Genomic DNA, 7,721 nt, shown 5'->3' on the forward strand with positions numbered 1-7,721 from the left:
TAAATTGATCACTCTTTTTCTTCATATAGCTTATACGTGCTATACGTTGACAAGAACAAATAAAATAAAAAAGCAACGCTACTGGCGCAGTGGTTCCATGGTGTAATGGTTAGCACTCTGGACTCTGAATCCAGCGATCCGAGTTCAAATCTCGGTGGAACCTGTCTTTATTTTCTTCCTCTATGAATATTACTAATAACTCAGTTAATACTCAGTCTTATGCGCTAAAAAAACAACAACAGTTACAGACTTGCAGACACCTTTTTATAAACAGGAACAATATTTAGCAGTAAAGGAAAATTGATTTACTAGCAAGTAAGACTCGACTACTACTTCTTCTTTCGGCTGCTCCCATTAGGGGTCGCCACAGCGGATCATCCGTCTCCATACTACTCTGTCCTCTACATCTGCCTCTTCAAACCAACTGCCTGCATGTCTTCCTTCACTACATTCATGAACCTCGACCTTGACCTTCCTCTTTTCCTCCTTCCTGGTGGCTCCATTCTCAGCATTATCCTACTGATGTACCACATGTCCCTCCTCTGCACATGTCCAAACCATCTCAATCTCTTACTTTGTCCATGAAACATCCTACATGCGCTGTCCCTCTAATAAACTATTTTCTAATTTTGTCCATCCTCGTCACTCCCAATGAAAACATCTTCATATCTGCTACCTCCAGCTCCACCTCCTGTCTATTAGTTAATGCCACTGTCTCTAAACCAGGGGTCACCAACCTTTTTGAAACTGAGAGCTACTTCTTGGGTACCGATTAGTGTGAAGGGCTACCAGTTTGATACACACAGTTTTCAGTTTGATCTGAAATAACAAATTTGCTCAATTTAACTTTTATTATATGTTACTATTAATAATGAATGATATTCATCTATGTGAAGACACTGATCATGTTAATGCTTCCCCATGATGCCTTGCGGGCTAACTGGTGCCGGCGGGCACCAGGTTGGTGACCCCTGCTCTAAACCATACAACATCGCAGGTCTCACCAAAGTCCTATAAACTTTCCTTTTCACTCTTGCAGACACTCTTCTATCACAAATCACTCCTGACACTCTTCTCCACCCACTCCACCCTGCCTGCACTCTTTTCTTCACTTCTCTAACACACTCTCCATTACTTTGCACTGTTGATCCCAGGTACCTAAACTCCTCCACCTTCTGTACCTCTTCTCTCTGCAACTGCACCACTCCACTGCCCTCCCTCTCATTCACACACATGTTTTCTGTCTTACTCCTACTGACTTTCATTCCCCTTCTTTCCAGCACATACCTCCACCTCTTCAGGCTCTTCTCAACCTGCTCCCTACTCTCACCACAATTCACAATATCATCCGCAAACATCATAGTCCAGCGAGACTCCTGGTCACTTCCTCCTTACTAATCCTATCCACTTCCTGCTTCACCATCTCCACACCATCCAACCTTCTCTCTCATTTCCCTCATTTATCAGCTGCTCAGAATACTCTCTCTATCTTCTCAACACACTCTCCTCACTAGTCAACACATTTCCATTTTCATCCTTTATTGCTCTTACTTGCAGCACATCCTTCCCAGCTCTGCTTGGCCAATCGTTATAAATCCTTTTCTCCTTCCTTAGTGTCAAACTTCTCATACAGCTCCTCATATGCCTTTTCCTTGGCTTTTGCCACATCCCTCTTCACCTGCTACCACATCTTCTTCTACTCCTGCCTACTTTTCTCTTCACTCTTTCGATTCTCATTTCTGTTTTGCCAACCTCTTTCTCCTTATGCTTCCCTGTACTTCCTCATTCCACCACCATGTCTATTTGTCTCCTTTTATATTTCCAGATGTTACACCAAGTACCTTTCTAGCAGTCTCCCTTATCACTTCTGCAGTAGTTGCCCAATCATCCAGCATCTCCTCACCACCACCGAGCCCCGGTCTGACCTCTTCCCTGAATCGCACACTAAAGTCTTCCTCTGTTAGTTTCCACCATCTTATTCTACTTTTAGTCTTCACTCTCCTCCTCTTCTTCTTCACCTCCAAAACCATCTTACAGACCACCATCCGATGCTGTCTAGCTACAATATCCCCTGCCAACACCTTACAGTCCCCAATCTCCTTCAGGTTGCATCTCCTGCATAGAGTATAGTCCCCCTGTGTGAAACTTCCTCCACTCTTATACGTCACCTTATGATCCTCCTTCCTCTTAAAATAAGTGTTCACCACTGCCATTTCCATCCTTTTAGCAAAATCTACCACCATCTGCCCTTCCACATTCCTCTCCCTAAGGCCACACCTACCCATCACCTCCTCATCACCTCTGTTTCCTTCACCTACATGCCCATTAAAGTCTGCCCCAATCACCAATCTTTCATTCCTAGGTACACCTTCTACCACTTCATCTAACTCACTCCAGAATTTTTCCTTCTCCTCCATCTTACAACCCACTTGTGGAGCATAAGCACTGATGACATTTATCATCACCCGTTTAACTTTCAGCTTCACGGTCATCACCCTATCAAAACAAAACCTTAACCTCCACTACACTCTTACTGTACTCTTCCTTCAGAATCACCCCTACACCATTTTTCTTTCCATCCACACCATGATAGAACAGTTTAAACCCACCTCCAATGTCCCTGGCCTTACTCCTTTTACACTTGGTCTCCTGAACACACAACATGTCTACCTTTCTCCTCTCCATCATATCAGCTACCGCTTACCTTTTACCAGTCATAGTACCAACAAGGTCAAGGTCAATAGGCTTTTATTGTCATTTCTATTATACACAGTGCTACACTGTACACAGTAAAAACGAGACAGCGTTCCTCCAGAACCCTGGTGCTACACTAAACAACAGAGAGCTACAACACACAACATAAAGCTACATAAATTGCATCACGTGCAACCTAGTTCAAACAGTGCAGACGAAAAACAGTACAGTCAGACAGTACAGACAGACAGACAACACAAGACAGTGTGGGACAATACACATAACACAAGATAGCGCCGGCCAGTAAACCTACTGTATACTCTAAATATACAGTACTGTGCAAAGAGGACTATAAAGGCTATAACCGAGAGTATATGTAAACAAACACAATGCAGTGCAAAAACAGCAGTAGCTACAGTCGAGAGGTGCAAAAACAGCATGTTAACGGTGTAATATAGTTAAATATAAATACTTTCTTTCGGCTTCTTCCATTAGGGGTCGCCACAGTGGATCATCCACATGTTTAATTTGGCACATGTTTTTACGCTGGATGCCCTTCCTAACGCAACCCTCCCCATTTATCCGAGTTTGAGCTCCCTCCAAAGATTCTCTATTGGGTTTAGGTCTAGAGACTGGCTAGGCCACGCCTGAACCTTGATATGCTTCTTACAGAGCCACTCCTTGGTTATCCTGGCTGCGTGCTTCGGGTCATTGTCATGTTGGAAGACCCAGCCTCGACCCATCTTCAATGCTCTAACTGAGGGAAGGAGGTTGTTCCCCAAAATCTCGCAATACATGGCCCCGGTTATCCTCTCCTTAATACAGTGCAGTCGCCCTGTCCCATGTGCAGAAAAACACCCCTAAAGCATGATGATACCTCCCCCATGCTTCACAGTAGGGATGGTGTTCTTGGGATTTTCTTACTAATCATTCTTCTTCCTCCAAACACGTTTAGTAGAATTATGACCCAAAAGTTCCATTTTGGTCTCATCTGACCACATGACTTTCTCCCATGACTCCTCTGAATCATCCAAATGGTCATTGGCAAACTTAAGACGTGCCTGGACATGTGCTGGTTCAAGCAGGGGAACCTTCCGTGCCATGCATGATTTCAAACCATGACGTCTTAGTGTATTACCAACAGTAACCTTGAAAACGGTGGTCCCAGCTCTTTTCAGGTCATTGACCAGCTCCTCCCGTGTAGTTCTGGGCTGATTTCTCACCTTCCTTAGGATCATTGAGACCCCACGAGGTGAGATCTTGCATGAAGCCCCAGTCCGAGGGAGATTGACAGTCATGTTGAGCTTCTTCCATTTTCTAATGATTGCTCCAACAGTGGACCTTTTTTTACCAAGCTGCTTGGCGATTTCCCCGTAGCCCTTTCCAGACTTGTGGAGGTGTACAATTTTGTCTCTAGTGTCTTTGGACAGCTCTTTGGTCTTGGCCATGTTAGTAGTTGGATTCTTACTGATTGTATGGTGTGGACAGGTTTCTTTATGCAGCTAACGACCTCAAACAGGTGCATCTAATTTAGGATAATAAATGTAGTGGAGGTGGACATTTTAAAGGCAGACTAACAGGTCTTTGAAGGTCAGAATTCTAGCTGATAGACAGGTGTTCAAATACTTATTTTCAGCTGTATCATACAAATAAATAGTTTTAAAATCATATATTGTGATTTTTTTTTTTAGATTATGTCTCTCACACCTGCACCTACGATGACAATTTCAGACCCCTCCATGATTTCTAAGTGGGAGAACTTGCAAAATAGCAGGGTGTTCAAATACTTATTTTCCTCACTGTATATATATATATATATATATATATATATATATATATATATATATATATATATATATATATATAAATATATATTTTGGAAGTGGCTAACGCTAGTGCAAGGGATTCAAAAGTCAAGGTATTTCTTTTTTTTCAACTTTTCTTTTCACTGCAAGTTTTATTCTGCTTATAACTATGTTTGTGTCAAACAAAAAAATCTTAAATCTTACATCCATAGTACATAGCGAGGGAGTAAATAAATGAAGGATGAAAGGAATGAAGACATTTGTTAAAGCATGCTGAAATAAGTAGATCAGTTGAGTTAAGAGCAGTTAAGAGTAGATAACACATATAGTTAACACACACACACACACACACACACACACACACACACACACACACACACACACTTACAGTTACACATCTGTATTACCCAAATGGGGTCTAACAAATAAAAAACAATTCCCCATATATTTTATATTATTTAATTAATTTTATTTGTGCTAATGTAATTGAGTACTTAATTTAATCAATATTTATAAATAGAAACACTTATTTTAAAAAGAACGAGGAGCATAGGGTGATGTATAAGAGTGGAGGAAGGTGCACACAGGTGGACTTTGTTCTATGCAGGAGATGCAACCTGAAAGTGATTGGAGACTGTAAGTTGTTGGCAGGGGACATTATAGCTAGATAGCATCGGGTGGTGGTCTGTAGGATGGTTTTGGAGGTGAAGAAGAAGAAGAGGAGAAGAGTGAGGACTGAAAGAAGAATAAGATGGTGGAAACTGAAGGAGGAAAACTGAAGTATGAGATTTAGGGAAGAGATCAAGAGGATGCCTGAGGAATGTAGAAGGAGTGTGCTGGTACCCATCTTTAAGAATAAGGGAGATGTGCAGACCTGCAGTAACTACAGGGGAATAAAGTTGATCAGTCACACCATGAAGTTATGGGAAAGAGTAGTGGAAGCCAGGCTGAGAGAAGAGGTGACCATCTGTGAGCAACAGTATGGTTTTATGCTGAGGAAAAGCACCACAGATGCCTTATTTGCTTTGAGAATGTTGATGGAGAAGTAAAGAGAAGGTCAGAAGCAGTTGCATTGTGTGTTTGTGGATTTAGAGAAAGCGTACGACAGGGTGCTGAGAGAGGAGTTGTGGTATTGTATAAGGAAGTCAGGGGTGGCAGAGAAGTATGTGAGGGTGGTGCAGGACATGTATGAGGACAGTGTGACAGCAGTGAAGTGTGCAGTAGGAACGACAGACTGGTTCAAGGTGGAGGTTGGACTGCATCAAGGATCGGCTCTGAGACCTTTCCTGTTTGCAATGGTGATGGACAGGTTGATGGACAAGGTCAGAAGGAGTTTTAGTGGACCATGATGTTTGCTGATTATCTTATTTGTGGTGAGAGTGGAGAGCAGGTTGAGAAGAGCCTGGAGAGGTGGAAATATGCGCTGAAGATAGGGGAATTAAAGTCAGTATAAGTAAGACAGAGTACAAGTGTGTGAATGAGAGGCAGGGCAGTGGTGAGGTGTGGTTGCAGGTAGAAGAGGTACAGAAGGTGGAGGAGTTTAGGTACCTGAGATCAACAGTGCAAAGAGAAAGTGAAGAAAAGTGTGTTAGAGAAGTGAAGAAAAGAGTGTAGGCAGGGTGGAGTGGGTGGAGAAGAGTGGCAGGAGTGATTTGTAATAGAAGAGTATCTGCAAGAGTGAAAGGGAAAGTTTATAGGACTGTGGTAAGACCTGCGATGTTGTATGGTTTAGAGATAGTGGCACTAAGTAAAAGACAGGAGGTGGAGTTGGAGGTAGCAGAGCTAAAGATGTTCAGGTTTTGTTGGGAGTGACAAGGAAGGACAGGATTAGAAATGAGTTTATTAGAGTGCATGTAGTTTTAGAGACAAGGTGAAGGAGGCTCGATTGAGATGGTTTGGACATTTGCAGAGGAGGAACATGGGGTATATCGGTAGAAGAATGCTGAGGATGGAGCCACCAGGAAGAAGGAAAAGAGGAAGGCCAAAGAGGAGGTTTATAGATGTGGTGAGGAAAGACATGCAGGTGGTTGGAGTGAAAGAGGCAGATGTACAGGACAGGGGGGTATAGAGAAGGATAATCCACTGTGGTACCCCTAATGGGAGAATATGCTACCAAGAGCGTGCACTGCTGATTTCTGAGGGTTTTACAGCAGATACAAAGAAGGTCTTGCTCGTCCTGGTGGTTCACCACTGACTATTTATTCCATTGTTTTGCATTGAACTGTCTTTTATGTATCATATGATTGGCTATGCATTGAGATACAAAACTTATCAGCTTCAGCTATGGAGATGCACGTCCCTAATATAATATATAATATATAATATAATATAATATAATATAATATAATATAATATAATATAATATATATGATAGATTTATAAATAGATTGGACAGGGTAGTGTGGAGATGGATGATCTGCTGTGGCGACCACTAATGGGAGCAGCTGAAAGAAGAGGAAGACGAAGAAGAAGATGAAGAAGAAGAAGTAGAAAAAGAAGAAAAAGAAGAAGAAGAAGTGCTGCGTTTTTTTTCGATTTGCAGAATCTGATAGTCACACAAACTTGCGCAATGTGATCCCAAAAGACATGTGGAGGAAGTGATTGTTCTGACTTCATGACTACTGTTACCTTTTTTAAAATATTCTGAATGTTTTTAACAATTGATTGAGCATATGACATTGTCTATGATACAGTGTCTTTACCCAAAAGACTATTTAATATTACCTAATATATATGATAAAAAAAACATGCAAATTATGTGCTGATTTGGAGACTGTAAGCTTCCCTTGTTGTTACATATTAATTCTGTTTTATGGGACCAAAAGTAAATGGACATTTGCCATTGAAATATTTCTTACTCATCACTTATTACTGCAACATTAATTAACATCAAATCTTCTTCTTCTTCTTTCGGCTGCTCCCATTAGGGGTCACCACAGCGGATCATCCGTCTCCATAGCCCCCTGTCCTCTACATCTGCCTCTTTCACACCAACTACCTGCATGTCTTCCCTCACCACAGCCATATACCTCCTCCTTGACCTTGACCTCCTTTCCTCCTTCCTGGTGGCTCCATCCTCAGCATTCTTCTACCAATATAACTCATGTCCCTCCTCTGCACATGTCCAAACCATCTCAATTGAGCCTCCCTCACCTTGTATTAATTAACATAAAATATAGCTTTTTAATCTTGAATTTATGCCTTTAAACTAGGGCTACCACA

At 41.8% G+C, this 7,721-nt stretch overlaps 1 non-coding gene across 1 annotated transcript; it reads left to right on the top strand.

The window, feature by feature from the left end:
* Positions 1-91: 91 nt before the first annotated feature.
* trnaq-cug lies at positions 92-163 on the top strand. Its single transcript has one exon. It is a non-coding gene; the product is annotated as a tRNA-Gln (tRNA).
* Positions 164-7,721: the final 7,558 nt, after the last annotated feature.

The sequence above is a fragment of the Silurus meridionalis genome, chromosome 7 (assembly GCF_014805685.1).
Source record: "Silurus meridionalis isolate SWU-2019-XX chromosome 7, ASM1480568v1, whole genome shotgun sequence".
NCBI lineage: Eukaryota > Metazoa > Chordata > Actinopteri > Siluriformes > Siluridae > Silurus > Silurus meridionalis.